A 26,131-nucleotide genomic window follows, 5' to 3' on the forward strand; every position below is an offset into this window, starting at 1 on the left:
CTTTCATTCAAGGCCCTCTTCAATCTGATCTCAACTCATCTTTCCAATCATACTTCATCACTAATCCCCTCTGTGTGTCCTTTACTGAAACTGGAAGTTGGCCGTTCTCTGAATTTTTCTCCTTTTTTCCTGCCTCCTATTTTTCATTCATAATGTTCCTTTTGCCTATAATGTTTCTTTCCTTACCCTCCCTTCCTCATTCCCCAGGCCTGATTCTACCTGATAAAATGTTACTCATTGTTCAAGGCCATTTCCTTCATGAAATCTCCTTTATGAAGCCTCTCCTGCTTTCCCATAATAGAATTTGATCTCTTTTGGCCTCCTCCTTCTAGGCTGTAAGTCCACTGCGGGTAGGCACTAACAAAATGTCATGAGAATTTAGAGCTGGAAAATTACAGGTATAACTCTAATGGGAGTCATATATCATACATATGTATAATTATAATTATATATGTAACTCTAATATTAGGTAGTGTAAGTGTCTTAGAAGACTTAAAGGAACATGGCGTCTGACTTGTATAATCTATAATTCCTCTAATCATACCTTTCACATTTCACTTTCCAGGTGCAAATTAATTCAATTCAACAAATATTTCTGGAGTGCCTGCTCCCACACTCGCTACCCCAAACACAGCTCAGTGGTTAATCCTCCCTTGGATTCATCTGAACTCCTTATTAGTCTGTCTGTCCAGACAGAGAGAAAAAGCCTGGACAAAAGTTCCCTGTCGTGATGTTTGCTGCTTTTTACCTTCTTTTTTGGTTTTTGTTTTTTTGTTTCAAACCGCATTTGCTGGTCATGTTCCATTTATCTGACTGTCATGGTGAAGGCATGCTTTTACACGTTCTCAGAGCACAAATGAACACGTGCCTGGACTGGGTTACACAGAACTTGCAACGATTTCAGAACAAACATAAACAGATCTAAAGAGCTCCACTGTGAGCCAGGCCATTATATGCTTACCCCCAAAGCATACTCTCTGCCCCCTGGGGGAACTGAGTCCAGTGGGGGAGGGTACTGAGGGGGGGTGACGTGCAAGGTGTGTAAAAGCAGAACAGAGAGCTTGGACTTGGGAGACCTGGATTAAATCCACAGCTCTGCCAATATCTATATCTGTGACCTTGGGAGAGCTGCTTCCCTCTCATAGACTCCGATTCTTCATCTAAAAAAAATGATGATAACTATAATTTATATCATTTTAATGTTTGCAAAGTACCTAGCATATGTTATTTCATGTTATTATCCCCTTTTTATAGACGAGAAAATTGAGGCTGTAAGGTTAACTCACTTACCCAAGGTTACATACCTAGAGAGTTATCTGAGACTAGATTTGAAGGCAGGACTCCCAACTGCAATGCTGAAGGGGTGACTAGATCATGTTGAATGCTAATATTCTGTGACTTTTACTCACCATGCTGACCAGCCAAGAAAACATGTAAGAGGTAACTGTGGTGGAGGGAAGCAGAACCTTTCTTCTCAGGGCTGACCAATTAATTGCCCCAGAGCCCAGGAAGCCTGAGCAGGATTCTGCTGCCTTGGCTCCCTGCAGACCAATGAGGCCAGGTCCCATGATGGCCTTCACTGCTCCAAAGGACTCAAGAGGCTGCATGACAAGGGGCTCCAGCCCCCAACAGCAGCAGCTGGAAAGAGAAATCAACTGGGTGCCAGTTACTGGGAAAGTAAGACCTTTTTTTACTCATTTTGTAAGGAAAGAAAAATGCCATTTGGTCCCAGAAAGCTGTATCTACTGCCAAACACATGATTTTGCACATGGTTGAGACTTGTGATTTTATATATATAATATATACACACTCTCTCCATATATATGTTTTTCTCTCTGTCTCTGATTCTTTCTATATATACATGTGTATATACATGTGTATTGTGTACATATACACAATATATACCTATACATATGTGTGTGTTATATATAGACATATATGTATATGTGTGTATATATATTCTTTCTGTGTGTCTCTGTCTATGCCCATCTGTCTGTCTCTATATGTATATATGCATCTTTCTCTTTGAACATCTTTTTCCCTGGAAAAGGAGGAAAGGGAAATGCGCATCATAAAAAATTGAAGCATTACCTGTAGGCTCCCAAAAAGGAAGAGTGCCTCACTAGAGCCTCAAGGGGCAAACACACACACACACATAGTAGCAATCATATTCATTTAGAGGTGGACCTTATTATCCTCATCCGTTAAGCAAAAAGACTGTAAGAGGTAACCTTTCCCTCTGTACCCCACAGCCTATTCTCAGCACCTAGCACAGTGCCAGGAATAACACAGGGATTCAATAAAGGTTTTGGATTCATGGGTTGATTGATTGATTTATCTCTAGACCCAGAGTGATAAAGTCTCTCCATGATGGTTACAGGGACAGTAGCTCCCTGTTCAGGGCTCTCTCCCTGGCACTGAATTGTGAGTCTGTAACACTAAGTCGATGAGCCCAATGGGGCACCTGGTTAGCTGTAAGAGGGTCAGGAAAATCATTTAATATTAGAGCTCAAGGAAACATCCTGCTTTGCTCCCAACCCCCAGTTCTGTCCCCCAAAGAAGAACTATGGTTCTGGCAAGCTTTACTCATTCACGTGGACATAATGCTGCCCTCTGACTAATTCTGAAGGTTTCATCAATGTCCTGGGTAAACAACTAGTTTCTCTGAGAAACTGCTCCTATCCATCCACTGGAAGGTCTTTTGACTGCTTCCTTAAGGTTAAGACAAACCATCCATCTCTAGTTTGAAAAAGACCTGGAAGTTTTCACACAATCACACAATTTGAGAGTTGGAAGGGTCCTCAGTGATTGTCTATTTTATACACAAAGAAATCACCACTATCATGTCCCTAACACAAGGTCATCCACCTTCTGATTCAGACCTCCTGGGAGGGAGAACTCACCAATTCTCAAGGCCACTTCTGTGTTGACACTTGCACAGGTCACATTCCCCCAAATCCTAGGCTTTGCCTCATCTTTCCCCCTACATCTTTCTTGCTTTATTTTGGTTCTAGCCCACTCTACCCCATTCTTAAAACTCCCAACCAAGACCCAGCCCTATGCGATCGATATGTTGTGTCCTCAGTCCAGCTCTGGTTCTCGCTGATCTCATCTATTTCAAAATCTTCAGTACAGACCCCTTATAATCACTGGACCAAGAACTGGGTGGAACCTTCCCAGCTGCCATTTACCTTGGCCATTCCCACCTGGTAATTACTCACCAGGGTATGCTTTGCAAAGGGCGTTGCAACCACCACCACCTGCTAGCCGACCTCTGCAAAACCATTTTCTTCTGAGTCTCCCTGCCTGTTCCCTGCCCATATGCCCAAATCCTAGTCTTGTAGAACAGAAAGGACTTTGGTGAAGGCTTTAGTTATATCAGCCCAGTTCACTCAGGGAAGAGTGAAATATAGAGTCAACTAGATCAATTAATGCCTTTACATAAGTGTCCAATCATTTTTCAGTCGTATCTGACTTTCCATGATACCATTTGGGATTTTCTTGGCAAAGATACTAGAGCGGTTTGCCATTTCCTTTTCCAACTCATTTTACAGATGAGTAAACTGAGGCAAAAGGGTTAATGACTTGTCCAAGGTCATGCAGCTAGTACCTGAGCCAGATTTGAACTCAAGAAAATAAATCTTCCTGACTCCAGTCCCAGCATTCTGCCTACTACACCACCCAGCTGTCCTTATATCCATAAGTACAGACACTTTTTCTAAAGGAACCCTGCCAACTCCTGATTTTAGCCATGTCTGACTTACTCATGGTTGGTGTATCTCTATCCTAGAGACTCCAACTACTTTTGTCTAACATCATAAAACCACGATCCCTAGTATCTGTGGAGTATCTATAGCATCAGATTCTATCTAGCTCAAGCCAATTTCCCGAGAGCAGTTATATGATTACCTTCATTTCCCTGAACAAGGCAAAAAACATGGCGGATGGTAGTCTTGCATTCACAACCGAGAGACAACCGCCACATTCTTTAAGTTCCGTTTCCACGACATCTCTCCTATCTGCGCCCCCTTCTGTGTTCATACTTTTTTTCTGCACCCTTAGAGCTTAGCACTGCACTTTACATTCAGCAAACCCTTGATGGATGTTTCATCCATTCATTCATTCCACTTGCATCATCAGAACCATGGTTCTGGTCCTTATCCTCACTCTCTCAGATGGCTGCCATAATCTCCTCTTTGGTTTCCCTGCCTCCAGTGTCTTCTCTTGACAATCAAGCCTCCATTCAGCTCCCAATTGATATTCCTAAAGCCCAATTATTTTACTCCCTTGTTCAATAAGCTCCTGTGGTCCCCTATTGCTCTTCAGGTAAATTCCTTTTGGCATTTGAATACCTTTATAATCTGGCTCCCATCTACCTCTCCAAGCTGATGAAGTAGCTTTCTCCTTCATGTGCAATATGTTCCAGACAAACTGACCTATATGCTGTTACTAAAACATGGCATCCTATTTCCCAGATTGGTGCTTTTGCATGGGCCATGCCTGACATGTGCTTCTCCATATCTGCCTCTCTTGGAATCCTTCTCTTTCTCCAAGTCTCATCTCAAGGGTTATTGCCACACAAACTTCCCTGGTTGCTACCATCTTTCTGCCCACCCCTCCAATGTATGAAAATCATGCAGTGTTTTCTTTATATTTTGTATTTACTTTTCTTCATTTAACTTGTTAGAGGCAGCTAGATAGAGTGCTTGAGTCAGAAAGTCAGAAAGACCTGAATTCAAATCTAACTTTAGATATTTACTGTCTGTGTGCTCTTGGTCAAGTCACTTAACCTCTGTTTGCCTTTATACACTGGAGAAAGAAATGGCAAACTACTCCAGTATCTTTGCCAAGAAAATCCCATGAACAATCTGATCCATGGGGTCGCAAAGAGTCAGACAAGACTGTAAACAGCACATTCAAGTTGTTACTGTCCAATACAATGTAGGCTCCTTGAACGCAGGAACAATAATAATTATAATAACAACAACATGGTGCTTTAAGGTTTGCAAAGCCCATTACAAAAATTGTCTGATTTCTGTCTCATTTTTCTGCATGTCCTTCCAGGTTCTAGTAAAATCCTCCCTGACACATTGTAGGTACTTAATAAATGCTCGTACAATGAATTTCTCTTTGACTCTTGTCCAGGGTTTTTCTGGGGATCCTAAAAACTTACCTTATCATCTAGGTCCAAATAAGAAAAGGAAAAAGGGTCCTAGTTACTATGCAAGTACTAACAAGTTATTAAACATAGAAGAGGTTTTATTTCATCCCAAAACAAACAAACAAGCAAAACCCCCCAAACTAGAAGAATGTCACAAGGTTATGACTCAATTCTGCTTTTTGCCTTCAAAATTTTAAGAGTCCCAAATTGTTCTCGTGGTTAAGAGAGAATATTTGCCCCTTTGAACTACAAAGTTCAGAATGTCAACTCATTCTCCAATGTCTAGTCCCCTTTAGTGCACATTATTGCATTCTCATTTCACTAGCACAGGTGCAAACCAAAGTTTTATGGGATGTCTAATATTGTAGGTCACTCCTGGTAGATTTTACTCCTGACCCTCCCCCTTTCCCACTCTCTTTCTCAGAAAATTTCAAGGAAGAGGGAGGAGCTGAAATGGGCTTTAAATGGTGAGAAATAATTCAACAATCAAGGAAGAAGGACATTTCAAGAAAGATAGAACAGTGTGAGCAAAGGCACAGACTTAGCGAATGATGTATTCAGAGGACAGAGAATAGTGTGGTTTGACCAGAGCAGATTGATGTGAGATAAAACTAGAAAGATAGCATGATAAAAGATTGCGCAGTGCTTTGAATGCCAGGAAAGAATTTTGAATTTCATTAGTGAATCAGTAGGGAGTGACTGAAGATTTTTATGACCCAACAGCTCTATTCATGATGGTGATGCATCTTGCACCAAATGAAGGATAGACTAGAAAGGAAACAGATTAGAAGTAAGAAGACCTGTTAGGAAGCTATTCAAAAAGTCCAAATGAATGGTAAAAGAGCCTTGATGGGAAGGATTGTGACAGTGGATATGGAGAAGAGGCAATTGATACAAGAGATGCACAGGGCAGTGGGTAGAAGAATATAATTGATTAATGTTTTCCTCTTTCTCAATTCTTACCCAAAAGAAAATTTCAAGATTCCAGTTTTTAAAAAAAATAGTACAATGGCAGGTGTTTTGTTACAGCTTTACTAATCATAGGATCTTGGAGTTTGGAGGCATGTCAATAATCTAGTCTCACCAGCCATCAAATCATGAATTCTACCTGCACCTTGCCAGACTGGTCATCCATGGTATGCTCTGAAGATTGTCAGTGATAGAGAATTCTCTTCTTCCTGAGGCAGACCATTTGATTATTGTCCAGTCTAAATGCTTCTAAAGTTTCTATATTCAGATGAAATCTGCTTCTCTCTCTTGCCCAGGAGAAACAAACCTTATGGAGAAATGGAATTTCTCTTGCTTTTTAATTTCCCAGTCTTGAACACATGCACACATGTATACATCCTGCACGTGCACTCCAATTTGCTGGTTTACAAGTGAGAACACCCATCATTCTGGACTGTGAGGGAGAGGGGGGAGGGCACACATTCACACACACACACATACCCGTGTGTGTATGTGTGTAAGAGAAAGTTGTGCCACGTGACTGCCAGCTACTCAGCCAGATGAATGAATCAGTGAGCAATTTAACTTACCCAGGAAACATTTGGCTCCTTCCAGTCACGTATGAAAAATTATTTCCCTTTCTTGCAACTCTTTCTTTCTCCTCCCCCATAGTCCTTTCATCCTGAGGCAAATTATCTCACATTGCTGCCCTTCCAACACTCCACATTCTAGATAAACTCTGATTTTAAGATCAGACATTTAGAGCAAGAAGGTGCCCTAGAAATAACAGTAATGATAATAAAAATAGCTAGCATTTATATAACACTGTAATGTTTGCAAGAGCTTTAAAAAGATCTACTTTGATCCTCACAACAACCCTGGGAGGTAGACACTTTTATTATTTGCATTTCACAGTTAAGGAAATTGAGAGGTACAGAGATTAAGGGGTTACACAGCTTGTAAGTGCATGAGGCAGAAATAATCTGATCCTGACCCTTCCCTCATTTTATAGGTGAGGAGATAAAAGCCCAAAGAGGTCCAGCAACTTATCCAAGGTCACAGAGAATAAGAAGCGCCATTGTTGAAACTAGATCCTCCAACTCCAGGCCAGGCTCTAATTCCAGTGCTTAACATTGACTCCTCCTAAATCTAAGCGATGCCCATCAATTGGGGAATGGTGAAACAAACTGTGGAATATGACTGTGATGGAATATTATTGTGTTTCAAGAAATGATAGGCAGGTTGATTTCAGAGAAACCTGGAATGACTTCCATTGAACTGATGCATAGTGAAGTGAACAGAACCAGAATGTTGTACATAGTGACAGCAATATTGTTTGATGAACTATGAATGACTTGTCTATTCTCAACAATGAAGTGATCCAAGATAATCACAAGGGACCAATGATGAAGCATGCTAACTCCGTCCAGAGAAAGAACTGATATTGATTGAACACAGACTGAAACATGCTAATATAATATAAATTCCCAACAATGGCTTGGGTCATCCTAGAAAGTAGTGGATTCCTTTTCTTTGCAAATCTTTGAATGGAAACTGAATGACTCAAGGTCAGGAATATTGTAGTGGGGATTTGTTTTTGAGGTATGGATTGGACTAGATGGTCACTGAAGTGTCTTTCAACCCCAAAATTCTGTGATTGATGAAATTAGACAGAGACACAAATATTCATTCACTAAATATTTATCAATTGCCTACTGTGTACCAGGCATTGAGTCACCAGAGATAGACAAAATGAAGCAGTCCTTGCTTAAAGGTACTTACATTTGATAGGTCAAAGATTGATTAAATATATGTCTCTAGCCCAGATATCCTATGCTTAATAAATAACTGGAAAAAAAAAAAAAACAAGAGAGATCATCTCAGTTGACCAAGTCAAAAACAATCATTCCTGACCTCAGAGAACTTCTATTCTACTTAGGAGATATGACGTGTACACAGACAAATAAATATAAAATATGCAAAAGGAAATTCAAAGTAATGTCCATGGATGAAGGTGGGGCAGGGGGCATTAAGCTTATCAGGAAAGGCCAAGTATAGTACATTTCTATGCTTTGAAAGGAGATAGAGACTCCAAAAGTGAGGAGAGAATGATTTCCAGGCACAAAAGACAACCTGGGAAAAGGCATTGAAGAAGGAATGTAATCTCTAAGGAGTAGGAAATATCAGTGCAGTCCAATCACAGTATAATTCTGATCTTTCCTCTAGGACAACATGCTTGTTGAAGGGAAAAATTGTACCTGATTTCACCTTTGTTTCTACAGTGCCTCACAAAGATCCTTGAGTAAAGCAAGCACTTGATAAATGCCTGAAGGGGAAAAAAATAGAATCGAGTACTGGGGAAATGCCCTGGATTTGTGGCCAGAGGACCTGTGTTCAAATCCCACTTCTCTTATTTACTAGTTGTATATCCTTAAGCAAATCACTTCTCCTTTCTTGTCCTCAGTTTTCTGGTCTATAAAATGAAGGGGTTGTACAAGATGACATCTAATGTGCCTTATCTCAGGCATTTATCATTCATAACTGTCTTATACTTTCTATTGTTCTTTCTTTCCCAATGATAATATCCTTCCTAGTACTTTCCTCGGTTGCTCTATCCAGGCTCCCTCACCTGATCTCCGTAGCTACTGGGCAAGGGAGGCCTTAGAAAAATCAGTGAGCAGAAATGCAGGTTGTGAGGCTATTAAATTCCAGAAATTGAGGTTGCTGAAAAGATGCATGACACAGAAGTTTTATATACTGGAAACACTTTTTCTGTATCTGATGGGCCAAGAGAAGTCATGTTCAGGGCCAGGTCTGGGCAGGCCTAGCCTTAGCTAGGTTTATGTTTCCCAAGTTGCTAATTTCCTGAGCCAACTTGATACATAATGAGGAAGGAAGGAAGGAAGGAAGGAAGGAAGGAAGGAAGGAAGGAAGGAAGGAAGGAAGGAAGGAAGGAAGGAAGGAAGGAAGGAAGGAAGGAAGGAAAGACAAAGAAAGGAAGAAGGAAAGAAGGAAGATGGGAGGAAGGAAGGAAGGAGAATGGAAAAATGATTGATATATGCATATTATTTACAAGGACATTGAAAAATCAGAACTTAATTGTACTGTATTTTATACTGTTAGGTTCTTGCACTCTGATGTTAGAAATAAGGACTAAGAAGACCTAGATCCCAACTCATTCACCTAACCTCTTTAGGCCTCTATTTTTTTTTTCATTGTAAAATGAAGAGATTGGACTCAAAGATCTGGATTTGTGATACTACTCATTTAAACCAGTCTGATGTATTACTAGCTGATAGAAGATGTTGGCATTCCATTCCTTTGGGTTAAAGTACTCTAGAGCTCTGTAATTAATAGGCCCATTCTCCATTGGAATAGAACTCTTCTTTGGTAGACTCAAGGGAAATTGAGGCTAACAGCAAAGCTTTTGAGTAGTATCACTCAAATCACAAGCTGAAGCTCATCACTGACTCTACCTGTGCTCAGGACCTACCCAGTGATGGAATTGGAATGTGTCTCTCTTAGGCCAAGCCCTTCAAGGTGGTTACTGCTTCCAAGTTTTGTCTGGTTCCCTTTAAATTTTGTCCCCTGAGAAAATGACATAATCAAGCCTTAGGACCCAACCCTTCCATTTCAGGGAAAGGAAACCACTTTCTTCTGGCACTATTCAAGAGACAGCTAGTTTGCTGTCTCTTGGCTAGTGTGTGGGCTGTTGGGGACTGTTGAAAAGGAGATATGTATCTCTAATTTTCAGTTACCTGCACTGGCAAGGGAAAGGAGGAGCCCAGATAATTCAGAACAGCAAACTCAATTCAACAGCCATTCATTCAATAAACACTTATTAAATACCACTATGCTCAAAGTACTACTATACATAGTAGGGATATAATAATGAAAAACAAAAACAGTTCCACTCCTCAAGGAGCTTATATTCTGCTGGGTGATATTGTATTCAAAATGAATTTCTATTTGTAACTGAGCCTTCCTTGGCCAGTCCCTCATTACAAATTCAATATTGAAATGAATCATGGGATCATATGTGCTTTACATATAGTAAGGGCTTAATCAGTGGTTTTTCATTCATTCATTTACTTATACCTTGAATAGACGTTAGAGTGCATCTCACATGAAAGGTTTTCACAATGGAGCCTCCTAGTGATGTCTGAGATCCCATGATTCTCTTAGAATAAGCCAGAAAATAATTTATAGTTCATTTGCTTCAGTTCATGTCTAAAAAGAAATCCTCTATTGTTTCAGACAAATTGTTATGTAGGTAGCCTCCACTTGGAGACCTCCAGGGATGGGAAATTCATGCCTTGGAGGCAACCCATGCCAGTCTTGGACAGTTCTTGTTGTGAGGAAGGGATGATTCTGGAAAGTCTCAGGCTTCAGGGCAACTTAGTCAGCTCCAAGGTCTGGACTCTTCCTAGATCAGTTAAGCTCAAGTATCGTGAACAATCCTGAATCAGATCTACTGAGGTGTCGCCATAGGGACATGGAAGAGTTCTACTCTATCTGATTAGATCAGTTCTTACCCCTGAGATCACAAACAAGAAGCCAGAGAGATTCTAGATGTAGTAGTGGTAGTGGTAGTAGTAGTAGCAGTGGTAGTAGTAGTAGTAGTAGTAGTAATAGTAGTAGCAGTGGTAGTAGTAGTAGTATTAGTAGTAGTTGTTGTTGAGTCATTGTTCAATTATGTCCCATTCTTTGCAACCCCATTTAGGATTTTCTTGGTGAAGACACTAGAATGATTTGCCATTTCCTTCTCCAGCCCATTTTACAGATGAGGAAACAGCAACAAATAGGGTTAAAGGACTTGCCCAGGGTTGCACAGCTAATAAGTGTCTGAGGCTAGATTTAAATGCAGATCTTCCCGGCTCCAGGCCCAACACATTTTCATGAACTCAGTTACCTAGCCACCCAGCCTTTAATGATCTAAGTGTAAATGCATCCAAATATGGAGTTTCCAGAAAGGGGCGGCTAAGGAGACAGGATACCAGGTAGGAAGAGTGTGTATGAGTAGGGAATAAAGTGATTGTTTAAGGAATAACTAGGTCTGGAAAATCTGAGACTTTTATGAACTTTAAGATACTTGGAGCCAGCTGTCATGTCCCCTTCCCCACCCTCCCACTATCAAATCTTCTCTTCTCCAGTGCTAAACTGATCACTTGATGGCATGTTCTCCAAACATCTCAGCAATCTGGTTACCCTCACATAGGCAAGATCCAACTTGTCCATCTCCTTCCTAAAATGTGAGCTGATTCTGAATCTCAGTTATGTGTCCGGTGCCTTAGCTATTCCTCCTAACTCTATGCTATCCACCCATTTGATAAGCAAGCTACTTATGCCTACCTCCACATCTGTAATGAAGAATACTGAATAGGATGGATCCTGTAGGCACTTTACTAGAGGCCTCCCTCCAGGTTAACATTAGTCCATTAATCATTACTCATATCGACAAAGGACGCTGTGTTCTCTGAGCACACTTGGATGGTTCAGATAAACCAAGAGTCTCAGGAAGCTGTAGTTTGACATGACATGATGCCTGTTAATGACCTTGAGAATTGTTTGGTAGAACTAGCATGGGACAGCAATTCAAGAGGCCTGGGGTCAAATCCCAGCTCTATGACTTATTAGTTACACAAACATGAGCAAAACACTGTCTTCCTTGGCCACAATTTTCTCATTTATCAAATGAGGATGTCAGACTAAATGATGAGACAGTATGGGGAAACTTTGTCTCAGAGTCAGGAATATCTGGGTTCAGATCCTGTCTCTCATACTTACTGGTTATGTGATGCTTGGCAAGTCACTGGAACTGTTTATACCTAATTTCCTCCATAAAATAAAGGACTCTGAAAGACTTAAATGAAAGATTTAATGGCCTCTAAGATCCCTTCTTAGGGCAACTAGGTGGAGTAGTAAATACAACATCTCAGTCCCGGAGTCAGGAAGACTCTCCTTCCTGAGTCCAAATCTGATCTCAGATGCTTCCTAGCTGAGTGACCCTGGACAAGTCACTTAAATGTGTTTGCCTCAGTTTCCTCATCTGTAAAATGAGCTGGAGAAAGAAACAGCAGATCACTCCCATATCTTTGACTAGGAAACCCCAAATAGGGTCACAAAGAATGGGACATGACTGAAGAACAACAAACTTATAGTTCTAAATATATATATATACATCACATATGACCAAGCCCAAGGATTTAAGTTCCTTGAGAGGAAGGCTTATTTTCTTTTTGCATTTGTATCTTTAACATCTAATAGAGTATCTGACACATAATACGTGCTTGCTAGTTGATTGATTGAAATATATTAAGACCTGGCTAAAATACTCCATATGTAAACTATTCCCCATCTCAGAATGTGAAGTGGCATTCCCTCCAAGTCCATTTTTAACCTCCTTCTAGCTACTCATTGTTTCCAAGTAAAGGTCCTTTGGGGACCTGCTTTAATGGATGAATAAAAACAATTTATCATTGCATATTAGTGAAAACAAGATTGTAGGAGAGATGTTTCATCTACTTAAGAGACTAAATTGTTTCCAAGCATCAAGTAATAACAACTCTCATTAACATAGCACTTAAAAATGTACAAGGTACTTTTATTTTTTACTTCTAAGAGATGTATGTTTTAGCCTCTCTCTGCCTCAACTTCCCCATCTACAAAATGGGAGTTAGTTACTTGCACCTAGTCACAGAGCTAGAAAGGAACAGAGCCAAGCCAAGTCCAACACTTTCTCTTACCCCACACTCATTAGCTCTTTCTGGCGATAGTGAACCTCTTTCCCAATGAAGCAATCAGCCAAAGTGTACTTATAAAATAAAACTTACTGTGGGCCAGGCATTAGAGATACTATGGCAAAAGAAGAATATTCTTTCCATTTGCATATAAAGTTATATTTTAACCCAGTCTGCATCCATATTATCCCAAATTCCAAACCAGTGGAGCTCAAGTTAATAAGATTTTTTTTCTGTCCATTTGGGTGCCAAAGATGAGTTCCTCTCCTGTGCACACAATTCCATTTTCAGCATCTGATAATCTATCGGAAATGGGCAAGTTGGGGAAGCAGCTTTGATGTCCTGCTGCCATCATGCTGAGCTGCAGAAAGCCCTTCTTGTTGTCTTATATGGGGAACAGTTGAAGATATCAAAGGGAAGATAGGATGTTAAATTTTGATTGATCAATGTTTAATAGTCTGGATTGTAAGCTGTCAAAAGTAATGCTATAAAAGGATTCTGGGTGAATTGCAGCATTTGCCATGTGGTGGGCTGGATATGATTAGTCTTTCAAGCTTCTGGTATGTGCAGAAGTATGCATGTGTGACTATAGCCAGGAGGATGTACAGGGTTGCACTAGGCAGGAGAACAGATGCTCTATTTCTCAGAGAGCTCCTGGAATGGTCAAGTGATAATACTGTCTTCATCAGCATTGTCACCAGAATTCAACTTCAAAGCTCCCTTGTGCCTGTGGTCTTCCCAGAATGTTATGTTATACACCCATAGCTCCTAACCCCCGGAAGCTTGCAGTCAAAAATGACCAATATTGCAACTAGACGGTCTTCTCTTTATTTAGTTTGGTAGTCATTAACATTGGCAAGTCAATCTATTAATAAGCATTTATTAAGTGCTACATGCCACATATTGTCCTAGGTTATGGCATATACATTCAAAAGTGAGACTGTTCCTGCTCTCAAGGAACTTTAGAGACTGACAGACAAATAGAGAGGTATAGATGTACATACTTCCTATCTATCCATATAGAGACAGGTATGTGGGTATGGATATATGGAGGGCATGGGAGACTGCCAGATGAAGCAGTTCTGTCAACCAGGATAGGTTGCTGCCTCCTCTACAAGTCTTAAAGAGTAGTCTAGGCTACTGAGGGGTTAAGAGTCAACCAGAGTCACAAAGAAAGTATTCATCACATACAAACTCAGACCTGGCTTCAAGGAAAGCTGTCTAACCACCACACTAAAACATATATGTATATATTCACATATATAGATCTATGTATAGATTTCAAATGTTATATATGTACATACACATATATATGTATACTCACATATCTATTGATTTAGATCCATTGTTTTATCAGGATGAAGAATGTCCTGATGTGGAAACTCTTTTCATAGATGCAGATTGCAAGTTACCTGTAATTTATAGTCTTAGAGAGTTGCCTTGGCTACTAAAAGGTTAAATAACTTGACCATGGTCACATAGCTAATGTTTATCAGAGGCAGGACTTGAACCCTGAATTTGAAACTTTTAGCGACATCTCCCTGAATTCAATTCCAGCCTCAGACTCTTACTAGCTATGTGACCCTGGGCAAGTCACTTAACCCTATTTGACTCAGTTTCCTCACCTATAAAATGAGATAGAGAAGGAAATAGCAAACCACTCCAGTATCTTTGCCAAGAAAACCCCAAATGGGGCCATGAGGAATTGAACCTGATTGAAACATCTGAACAATAAATCATTTCCTGGACAAAAGTCAATTCCATGGCTCTTTGGGTATGTTGTAAAGGGGGGTGAGTAGAGGTGGTAGGGGGATGTTTGTTTCTTTATTTGTTTTTTAAGTAAAAGGGTTCTAATTTCTCCTTGAACATCAAATAACTCCTGGAAAAGAAATCTTAGCGATCAACATGTCGGTGAAACAGAACCAGATGGGCTTCACTCACTCCATGCACAGGGGAGCTTAAGAAAGAAGGCTAAGGGCCCTCAAGGCCAAACACGTTTGGCTACAGTGACCTCCAAACATTGGAAAAACAATGTTAGGAAGGGGGAGGGGTGTAACTGTCAAAAGCCAAGGGCTCTGGGTCCCAGGCCTTGTGAGCAGCTTGAACCGGCCTCCTGCTGCTCTCCTGGAATACTCTGCCTCCACATCTAGCTCATTCTCTGTGCAAAAGAGAAGGGAAAGGCATAAATCAGACATAATGAGTGCTTTTTGCAGGTCCAGGACAGGGATTTATTAGAGTTTTGTGAGCTAGAACACTGAGATAGGACATGTGGCCCATTCAGCGAGAAACAGAGGGCATCCTTGCACAGAGACGGCAAGGGAAACCTGTTTACTCTTTTTATAGCATTGCTTGACAGCTACCCTGGGATTTGAGCATGGGATTTGTCGAACTAGTCTTGTCAAGATCTTCCCCAAATACTTAGCCTTTCCTATTTCTGAGACTTTGTCCGTGCCACTGCTTCAACCTGGGGCGTCAGCTAATCAGCAAACATTTATCAAGCCCTTATCATGTGCCGGGCATTGTGCTGGATACTGGGGATACACAGATTTAAAAAAAAAATGGTACTTGTCCTTGAAAAACTTTCATTCTGTTGGGGGAGACATATAGACGTACTAAGTCTGTAGGGATGCCATCCCCCTTACCCTCTGCTTATTCATACTGTAGGGCCAGGAATAGGAAGACTTGAAATCTCTTGTTGGCTCTGCTCTTACTGTTCAAATGGTCTTGAACAAATATATAATTTAATCTCTTTCAGCCTTCATTTATTCATCTATCAAAATTGTTCTATTCCCCACAACAACCTTGTGAGATAAACAAGACAGGTATTTATTTAAGCGGAGGGATTTTGAAAATTATAAAGTACTATGAAAATATTGGGTGATGTTTCCATTTAACTTTACCAGTATCGGTATCTTTTCTTTCTTCAAAACTATATTCATAACTCACTTCCTCTAAGACCACCCCAAATGTCTGAACTGCCCAGCCCACCTCTGAATTTCTATAGCAGATGGAGATGGTTGGTCCAGATGAGATGAGGCAGTTTAGAATACGTGTGTGTTCTGTGTCCCCATCTAGACTATAATCTTCCTAAGGGCACACGTGAGGTCTGTTCCCCTGCCCCATCAGAGCCAAGCACAGCGCTAAGCACAAAGCAGGAGCCCAATAAAAGCCAAGGTGATTAACCGATATGCCACGTTGCCAAGAAAGCACTGAACCGAGAAAAGAGAAGGCCTTGTTTCCACCTGATATATTCCCCTTTCTGATGTGTTTGGCAACATTCAGTGTAGCCCCTGGCCCTTGAGAGTTGGTGCCTCCTACTCAACAGATGAAGCCTTGGGGCCCTTGGGTTGCCACAGCAGCTGTTGCAGCTGCTTCTAGGCCCTCCAGGGTTTTCATTCACTTGCTGTTATTTCTTTCAGGTCCCACTTTTCCCATTTTTCTTTGCTCCCAAAGTCAAACCTGTGGCCAAACCATACAGGAATGTTCCGTCCAAGAATGCCCCCTCTAAACCACCAATAAGTTTTTAAAGACCTCAAGGGAAAGAGAACCCACTACCTCCCTAAGCAACCAATACCATTTCTGAAGAACTTTAGTTATTAGGAATTTTTTTCCTTTCATCCAACTGAAATCTCTCTACAACTTCTACCCATTAATGATTCATGCTTCTACATGCTATGGCCATACAGTAGAGGTCAGATTAGCTTCTGGGGGTTTTTGGTCATTCTCCCCTTCCCTTTCTACAGAAATCAGTGATCACATATATTTAGAGCTGGAAGAAACCTCAAAGGCCATCTTCTTCAAACCCTTCACTATTACAACTGGGGAAACTTGAGGCCTGGAGAGTTTCAGTGACTTGACCAAGGTCACACAGGTTGAACCCAGATCCCCATCCCAAATGTTCCAGTTTCCTCTGTGTTACTCTGTCTCTCCTCTTCTCTGTAGTTATAGATGCCAGGCCAGTAGATTCGATCTCAGGCATGAGCAGAACAAAGATGAAAGCTTCATGCCTCCTCCTGACACTTCTCTGTTCAAGGCTAAATATCGCTGGTTCATTCACTAAGGTCCTTGTTGGCATCCTGATTACCTCCTATCCTTTCACGACCTACCAAAAATACAGCATTACCAGGTATTGCTTATACAACTCTAGGTGTTGCCGAATTTAAGCTTCTAAGGCTCCTTCCAACCTCCCATCCAAAAGAGGAATGCCTTCTACTGCATTCCTAAGAGCTCATACAGTTTTCATTCATTTATTCACTGACTCACTCATTCATTCATTTATTCATTTAAATCAAGGGTTCTTAACCTGAAGTCTGTGAGCTTGTATTTTTTAAAAAGATATTTGGACAACTGTATTTTAACATAAGTGATTTCTTTTGTCACTCTATAGATTTTATTTTATGTGTTTCAAAACATTATTCTAAGAGGGGGGCCATAGGCTTCACCAGACCACCAAAGGGGTCCATGGCACAGGAAAGATTTAAGAGACTCTGATTTGAATGCATTTAATAAATGTTCATTTCAAGCTTACTGTGGACAAAGCATGGAAACAGGCTCTCTGGATGATGCAAAGTTAAATAAGATGTGTTTCCTGGCCCTCAAAGAATCCCTTCTTGAATATTATCAGTGACCCCTTGCAATGGACCACAAGTAGAACTAATAGACGGGGCTTCTTTGGGAAGCAATGAAGTCATTTTCTAGCAATCTGAATCAGAATAACTTTCATTCCTTGGTCCCAGGCCTACTTGGTAGGGGTGGGGATTAGATCTGTGATTTCATTAGTGAAAAGGAGTTCCTAAGTAACGAGCCCTCTCCCTGACCAGTACAGATAGGTGTCTTCTCTGAAGCTCATAGACTTATAGAGGGTTGCTAGAGCATTAGGAGATGAAGTGACTTGCCCCAGGGTCAGACAGCCAGTATGGGTCAGAGGCAGACTTGAACCCAGGCCTTCCTGACCTCAAGGTCTACTCTTCAGCCAGTAAGCAGCCATGATGCTTCTGCACCATAGAGATACATAAGCAGATCTGATATGGCCCATAGAAGAGAGCTTAACTATTGGGCTGAAGGGACTGAGATTGTAAAGCCCAGAGAAGAGGAGGAAGAGGAGGAGGAGGAGAGGAAGGAGGAGGAGGAGGGGAAGGAGAAACAGTAGTAGCAGCAGCAGCAACAGTATTGCCGTGCTTCTCAGGACGTCTGTCCCCTTTTAAGGCCCAGGTCAGGTGCCACCTCCTCAGGTAAGCCTTCCTTGGTAACCCCCCTCGTTAAGGTGCTCACTCTCTCTCCTCATGTTATTCTGCATTCACTTAGCTGGGTCCACACTGTGGATTCCCACCAATACAAGCTATAGAAGGCTGGGGTTGTTTCATTTTTGTCTTTATTCCTAATACCTTGGCCGGTGTCTGGCATACAGTAGGTGATTTATAGATGCCTTCACAAATCAGTAAAGACTGATTGGAGCAATGGGAGAAATGAATCTCTAATGATGAACCTTCAGACACTGGGGCAAGCAGAGAAGGCAAAGGAGAGACATAGCTGAGAAGGGGTGAGTTTGTGTACCTTTCCAAATGCCCCTCAGATCACACCATGGTGGGGACCAAACTAATCTGTTCATGCCTGAGATCAAATCTACTGGCCTGGCATCTATAACTACAGAGAAGAGGAGAAGCAGAGTAACACAGAGGAAATTGGGACATTTGGGATGGTGATCTGGGTTCAATCTGTGTGATCTTGGTCAAGTCACTGAAACTCTCTAGGCCTCAGTTTCCCCAATTGTAAAAGTGAAGGGTTTGGACAAGATGACCTTTGAGGCCTTTCCCAGCTCTAAATATATAATCACTGATTCCTGTAGAAAGGGAAGGAGGACTGATCAAAAACCCCAAAAAGCTGAGATCTGACCACCAAAGAGGCAGACAGGCATCCCTCTGTCTAACCACGTTTCCTCAGACAGAATAATGAGAAAACAGAGAAAGCAGACATAGCCCAGAGGAAGCAAAACCTCCCCACTGCCCAGTAAAGACAGATGTGACACAGCATCCTTTGGGTTAGAAACAACTGGTGTCCAGTCATGGTCTTGGACCCCATGTATCATTCATCATATTGGGGGAGGTGAGAGGGAAGATCCTGGGGAAGGGAAGAAAAAAACAGCCTGCATGTAGTTGAGTGTCATTATCACTGCTCCCGCTCGGAATTATTTGTTTTTCTCTATTGATCTTAGTTCGACACAAGGAAAATGTATTCTTTGTTCAGCATTCCCAAGGGCTTAATTTGTCCAAGTTCACAGTGGTTTTTAATAGGATTCTTCCCATTGTTTATTCTGAGCATTGAGTTCCAAGAGTGGAGATTCGGTTCTTTTTATAGAAGCTCATTACAAGGCCTCCTTGTATCCACACACTGATGTCTGGCACGATGTGGCAAGGTGGGAGGAGAGACGCTAAATTAAGCCCCCACCCAAGTCCCCCATAGGATCCAAGTATCCCAAAGGGAGGCTTGTCTTCACAAGGGGCCCAGCCTGAGTGCCACAATAGCATTTCCCAATGCTCTCCCAAGAGCCCCTTGCTAGGTTTGGCTCCAAGGAGAGAAAGGCCATGATGGTTATTTACTTCATTAGTTAGGGCTTGTCCTCCCATGCCCCCCCATCAGGGGACCTCACTCAGAGGCATCCCTTCTGAGCTGGCCAGCTGGGGGGCCAATTATAAGGTGAGTGCCAAGTCCCTGGGCAATATAACTGAACCCTGTCTTATTTCTTCCAGAAGCTGCCTAGTTACATCTGGATGGGTTTGGGTCAGCAAGAAGATATAACCATGCCTGTTTCTGGGCCACAGTTCTCTCTATCCTTTTCTCTACCTAGAACAAGACCTGGAGCCTACCATATTTTCCTGTTTCACCTGTTTTCCTCCCAATGGAGGCTTCCCAATTTGGAAGCTTAGAACATCACCAAGAGGTTTTTGATAGAGGAAAAAGTGCTGGACTGAGAAATCATAGTATAATAAAACAAGGACTGGGAGGGACCTCACAAGCTGTCTACTCCAAAGCCTTTATTTGTTGGATGACCAAACTAAGGTCCATGAGTATAGGATCAGAGTCAGGATCCCAACAAAACCCCTTTGACTATAAATCCAATATTCTTTCCACTGTTCCATAATGCTGGTCATTTGGATTCCAGCTACGGTTCTTCCATTTTGCTGCTCTGTGATCTTGGGCAAGTACTTTCCATTTTTCTTGGTTTTTAAGAAAATGAGAGGTTAAAAAAAAAACCTACCCATGTGACCTTGGGCAAGTTACTTAACCCCAATTGCCCTCCAAAAAAAAGAAAAGAAAAGAAAATGAGAGGTTTGGGATAGATGCTGTCTAAGGTTCCTCCCAGTTCTAAAATGTTTTAAATCTATAGTTTCACCTGGTACCTAAGGAAAATGGCACTCTTCAACCCCATAACACTAATTTATGCAAGTATAAAGGAAAATTATGGCAACCCAATCTCAGGTATGGTGTACAAAGTAGCTGTTTCCAAATGGTCATAGCTTAAAAATATCCCTGATTTCTGGGGTGAGCAGAATCTGGCTCTTTCTGCCAGCAATGGGAAGAAGAAAGAGATTTGGTCTGTCAACCCCAGATCCCACAGTGATTTTCTCCTTGAGCCTCTCAAAGACACAGGCTCCAGTGAATATCCATTGATTGGCCAAGAACACTTTAGCCAATAATACAGAGTGCCAAGGTTAGAAGCACATCATCATCATCATCCAATCCATTCATTGTCAAGACCGAGACATCCATTTCAGGGCAGGTGAAATAATCAGCAGCCATTGACTTGAAATCAACTATTGACCTCAGCTTTTTTATTGGTCAATATCTGACCTTGCAAGTCAATGAATCCTGATATGCAAGGAACAATAAATCTTGCAATCTATCAAGAGGAACCATCAATATGTGCGTTGTTAGGGAGGGTCAGAATATTGCCTTCCTTAGATGAGTAATATTGTCTTTTCTGTGATTCGCTAAATAAGGTTGATCTAAAACCTTGGGGTTGATTGGGAGAAAATGGAGATAGAAGGCTGTGTGTGTGTGTGTGTGTGTGTGTGTGTGTATGTGAGAGAGAGAGAGAGAAAGAGAGATGTGTTTAAGAAAGAATGAATTATTTATTATGTTATGTTATTATTTATTATACTATTATATATTTATATAATAGCCAGTGCCATTCATAGATCATAAATTCAGGATTAAAAGAGAATTTAGAAGTCATTTAGTCTGACCCTATAATTTTACAGAGGAGGAAACTGAGGCCCATAGAGGGAAGTAATTTGCTCAAGGTTGGATAGAGAAGATCCAGACTAGATAAATTATTGAATGAAGGGATGGATGGATGGATGGATGATTAAATTTTTCTTTAGTGTATACTATACCAGAGCTTTCTTAGAGATGTTTTAGGAAAAGGAGAAAAATATGGCATAATGGAAAGAGTTCGGGGTATTGTGTCAGAGGACATGGGTTAAAATCCTGGGCTAACCACTTGACTTCTCTGAGTCTATATTCCCCCATCTGAAAATGAAGATTATTCTAGATAAACTAAAGTCCAGAGCCAGCATTAGGAAGGTAGTTACTGAAGAGGGCATTATGGGGTCCAGACAGGGAGGCTGAAAACATTGAAAACAATATCGATAACTTCCACCATTTTGAAGATTTGCCCTGTTGGTGTTAATCATGACTGGCATGTCTGGAAAGATCAATCCACTAGGTCCTTTTCAAGTTCCCTAGAACTCAGTGAGGTTGTCAGGATCAGCACAAGAATGGAAAACAGGAGGATGAATGAAGCTGGACTGTCAAACAGAGATGAATGAGCCCAATGGTTTCCATTTCATTTTTCAAGCCTGACAAATGCCACCTTGGATCTCCTGTCCACCTTTCAGATCCACTGTTCTTTTTTTTTTTTTTTTTAAGCAATCGGGGTTAAGTAACTTGCTCAAGGTTACATGGCCAGTCGTTTCTGGGTGTGGTGCTGAGTATTTGAGCCTGGGATTCGATCCAGGTCATCCCAACACTGGAGCCGGTGCTCTTACTCGCTGAGCCACCTGGCTGCCCCTAAGCAATTGGGGTTAAGTAAGTTGCTCAAGCTTACATGGCCAGGTGTTTCTGGGTGGGTGCTAAGTGTCTGAGCCCGGGATTCGATCTCCAGGTCTTCCTGACACTGGAGCCGGTGCTCTTACTTGCTGTGCTACCTGGCCGTCCCCAGATCCATTGTTCTTAATTATATCCTCACTTTGCACACTGAAGATCTAGGACTTCTCTTCCCATTTTCCAGATGAGGAAACTGAGAAATAAGATACCCCATGCATGTATCTGTGACAGAGATGATGACAGATTCGAGTCTAGTTAGTAGAGTGTTTTACTGTTTCCAAAGCATGTACACATACAGAGTTCATCTGATCACTGCCCCCACCCCCAACAGTAGCCCCATGAAATGGAGAGCAGGCATTGCTGTGCCCATTTTATAGGGATGGGAGCTGAGAATCAGAGAGGTTGTGAAAGGCCCAAGATGTGGCAGCTAGTGGGGAGGAGATCTGTGGTCAGATTTGGGTTCATTAAAAAGCAGAAAACTCAAATTAATTGCAATGAACCACATTCCAGTGTTCCAGAGAACAGAGTGTACAGCACATATCACTGCTCTAGGTAGAGATTGGGAGTGGGTGAAGGATGCTATAGGTGTGCAATGTAGCACCCAGCGTCACACTTGGTCACTCTGTTGTTCAATTATGCTCACGTGTTTTACAAGAGAAGGTTCAATGAGAAGGAGGGGGATATATTGGGAAATTAACATAATGTTAAAAACAAGCCATGGATTGTTGTTGTTTTAATGGCTTAAATTCAGTCCTCTTCCCACAGCACCACACTGGCTCTGATCCTAGTCCATACCCCATGCTCCCTAAAGACATACCCATCCCTACCCCTTCCCCACCCCTGGTCACACAGGCATCCATCCACACACAGACCCAGCCCTGGAAGGTTTCCTCTCTCCCTCATCACTTTGGAATTCAGAGTCGTCGCAGGCTGGCTGCATCTGGCCTGTGGCTCTTAACTGCAGCAATGTGCCTTAGGAGAAAAAAAAAATCACAATCCAGTGGTGAGCCTTGGCTGTAAACAAAGGACTAATTAAATTAGCATAAATGATTTTATGTAAATTAAAAATACATGTTCTAACTCTTTCTTGGTAGGAGCATCAAGTCTTGGTGTTGCCTATGCGTGTTTAAAATTAATGTGCATAAACACCCCAAATATCCTATTATTAATAATGATAATAATGTTGATGAGAACGATAGCAATAAACACATTTTCATAACAATGCTTCCTGGCTCCCGAGACAATAACAGGAATTTTTGCTAAGTGTCACAGACCCCAAAGGAAGCAAGAAGGGATTAGATCTTGTGAACCTTTATTATCTGTGGCTTGTCAGGCAGCATCTCTGTATTCTGGGCCCTTTATCCCAGTCCTGACTGTCTGTCCTTCAAGGCCCAGCCCCCAACCCCACCTTCTCCCTTAAGCCTTCCCCATTAGTTCCATTCCCAGGGAATTCTCCTCCCTCTTGTCTTCTATAGTTTTCCTTTGTTCTATCTTGTTACATTGGGCTCACTATAGAAAGAGGAACTGAGCAATTGGAAGAGTTATGGATTTGGAGTCAGCCCAAAGGGTCTGGGTTCAAATCCCACCTCTGACGCTTGCTAGCTCTCTGGGCCTCAGTTTCCTCAAAATAGCAGGTTTGGAGGAGGTGGCTTCTAAGGGCCTTTCCGGCTCTAGATCTATTATTAAAAATGACTTGATTTATTGACACTTCACAAGCTAGTATATGTCAGTGATGAGGATGGTTCCTCTGGTGTTATTCAAGATTCTGTGATTATTTAAATAGTACTACAAGACTTCTTAAGCTTCTCTACAAGACAAGATATGGGGCAGTTAGGTGGCACAGTGGATAGAATTCTGGGCCTGGAGTCAGGAAGACTTAAGTTCAGATCTGCCCTCAAATACTGTGTGACCTTGGGCAAGTTAACCTTGGACTTAACCCTTTTTGCCTTAGCTTTCCTATCTGTAAAATGAGCTGGAGAAGGAAATGGTAAACCATTTCTAGTATCCTTGTCAAGGAAACTGCAGATGGGATCACAAAAAGTTGGGCATGACTAAAATGACAAAAACAACATGTTAGGCACATCATTGAATATTTTGGACCTCAGCCCCTTTTCCTGCAGAGTAGTCATGAAACCACACAGAGTCCACATAATGACGGCACTTTGTAAACTCCATTCGTAATAATCGTTCACATTTGGTCATGTTTTATTACAGCTCAGAGGCAGCATGATGGGGACAACTGGGAGCTGGCCTTGTACTCTGGAAGACCCAGGTTCAGATCCTGCCTTTCACACTAGCAGGTATATGACCTTGAGTCAGTCACTAATCTCTCAGTGCCCAAAGCAGCTCTCTCAGCTTACAGCCTCTGGACAATTAAGTAAATTGTCCCTACTCTGATAAAGTCAAATATGCTGGCAAAAATATAACCTATATTCATATACATCGTTAGCTCAACTTGAGTATCAGCTCCATAAGGTTCCTAAGATGATAGACTTGAAGTTGAAAGGGACCTCAAAAGGGAATCTAATTCAACTTCACCATTTTACAAATGAGGAAGCTGAAGTGATTTATCCAGGATCACACAGCTAGCGTGTCTGAGGCAGTGCCCTAGACACACTGTTCTATACTGTTTCTCATATTTTATACCCTTATACATGGCTCAAATATAATGGGAAATGCACAGAGTAAATATTGAGTTAATACTTGGGGGTCGGGTCCAGGCAGCACTGGTTCTCAGTGGCAGCCCTAGATGCTAAAAGTCAAGTCCTGCCCATCTCACCTGCTTCTTCTCCCCGACCTTAGCTGGTAAGTGAATGCTTTGAATTTTTAAACTCTCCCTTAGCCTGGTCTGCATGAATGCCTTCTTTCTGCTGATATTTTGTATCTACTTTCTTAGATTCTTAGTATTTCTACTTCTTTCCAACAAGGGCAAGACCATGGGGAAACACAGGGACGTTTGTGCTTTAATTGACTGATAAAAATTCAAAAGGTGGGAGTCATAGACGCCCTCTTACATAAAGGATCCTTTTCTCTTTACACAATTTCTATCTAAGTTTCAGATGTTCAGTCAACAAGGATTTGATTACCTTCCAGATGGAAAGTATTGAGTAAAATGTGATGCTAGGAACAAAAGTTGGGTTTTCCATTTTGACTAGTGCAAGAATCAACACATCTAAAGTATTACGTCTTATTCTGGGCACTGCCTCTTATGAAGGAAGGAAACTGATGATGGGAAGCATATCCAGCTGAGACCAACCATGATGATTTTGTTGTTGCTGTTGTTGTTGAGGCATTCAGCTGTGTCCAACTCTTTGTGAACCCATGGACCATTGCATGCCAGGCCCTTCCTTCCTCCACTATCTCTTGAAATCTCCCCAGGCTCGTGTACATTGTTTCCATGACGATATCTATCCATCTTATCCTCTGCCATCCCCTTTTTCTTTTGCCTCCAATCTTTCCCAGCATCGGGGTCTTTTCCAATGAGTCCCATCTTCTCATTATGTAACCAAAGTATTTAAGCTTCAGCTTCAGTATTTGACTTTCCAGTGAATAGTTTGAATTAATTTCTTTAAGTTTTGACTGACCTGGTCTCATTTCCATCTGAGGGACTGTCAGATGATGGCATGAAGACTAAAAACCAAGCCATATGTAGACATCTAGCCCGGATGAGAAAAAGCTTATGTTAGGATTTGATTGCTACCTCTCAATGTCTGAAGGCTCTCCTATATAAAAGAGGTTTGTCTTATTCTATATAACTCCCAATGACAGAACTAAAACCAGAGGTCTGGAAATTCCGGGAAGGCAGACTTTAACTCAGCATGGCAATCAGAGCTGTCCTACCATGGAATGGCATGTTTTGTGAGGGAGTAAATTTCTCATTGTGGGAGCATTCAAGAAAAGAACTGGATGACCACTTCCTTACTTGTAGAGACTGCTGTTGAAGAAATTCCTACATTGAGAGGAGGTCAGAAAGTCTCTTAGAGTTAAAAATCTAGGACCAGACAACCTCCAGGGTTCCAGGTCTCGGAATATTAGGAGACCTCAAGGTCAGGTAGAACAAGAATGAGACTTGGCCCCTCAATTTCCCTCTCATGAGAACATTTTCTGAAAATGTGTGTGTGTGTGTGTGTGTGAGAGAGAGAGAGAGAGAGAGAGAGAGAGAGAGAGAGAGAGAGAG

Source organism: Petaurus breviceps, unplaced genomic scaffold (genome assembly GCF_028583685.1).
Source record: "Petaurus breviceps papuanus isolate PSGF00001 unplaced genomic scaffold, PetGlider_PUasm1.0 90762, whole genome shotgun sequence".
Taxonomy (NCBI): Eukaryota; Metazoa; Chordata; class Mammalia; order Diprotodontia; family Petauridae; genus Petaurus; species Petaurus breviceps.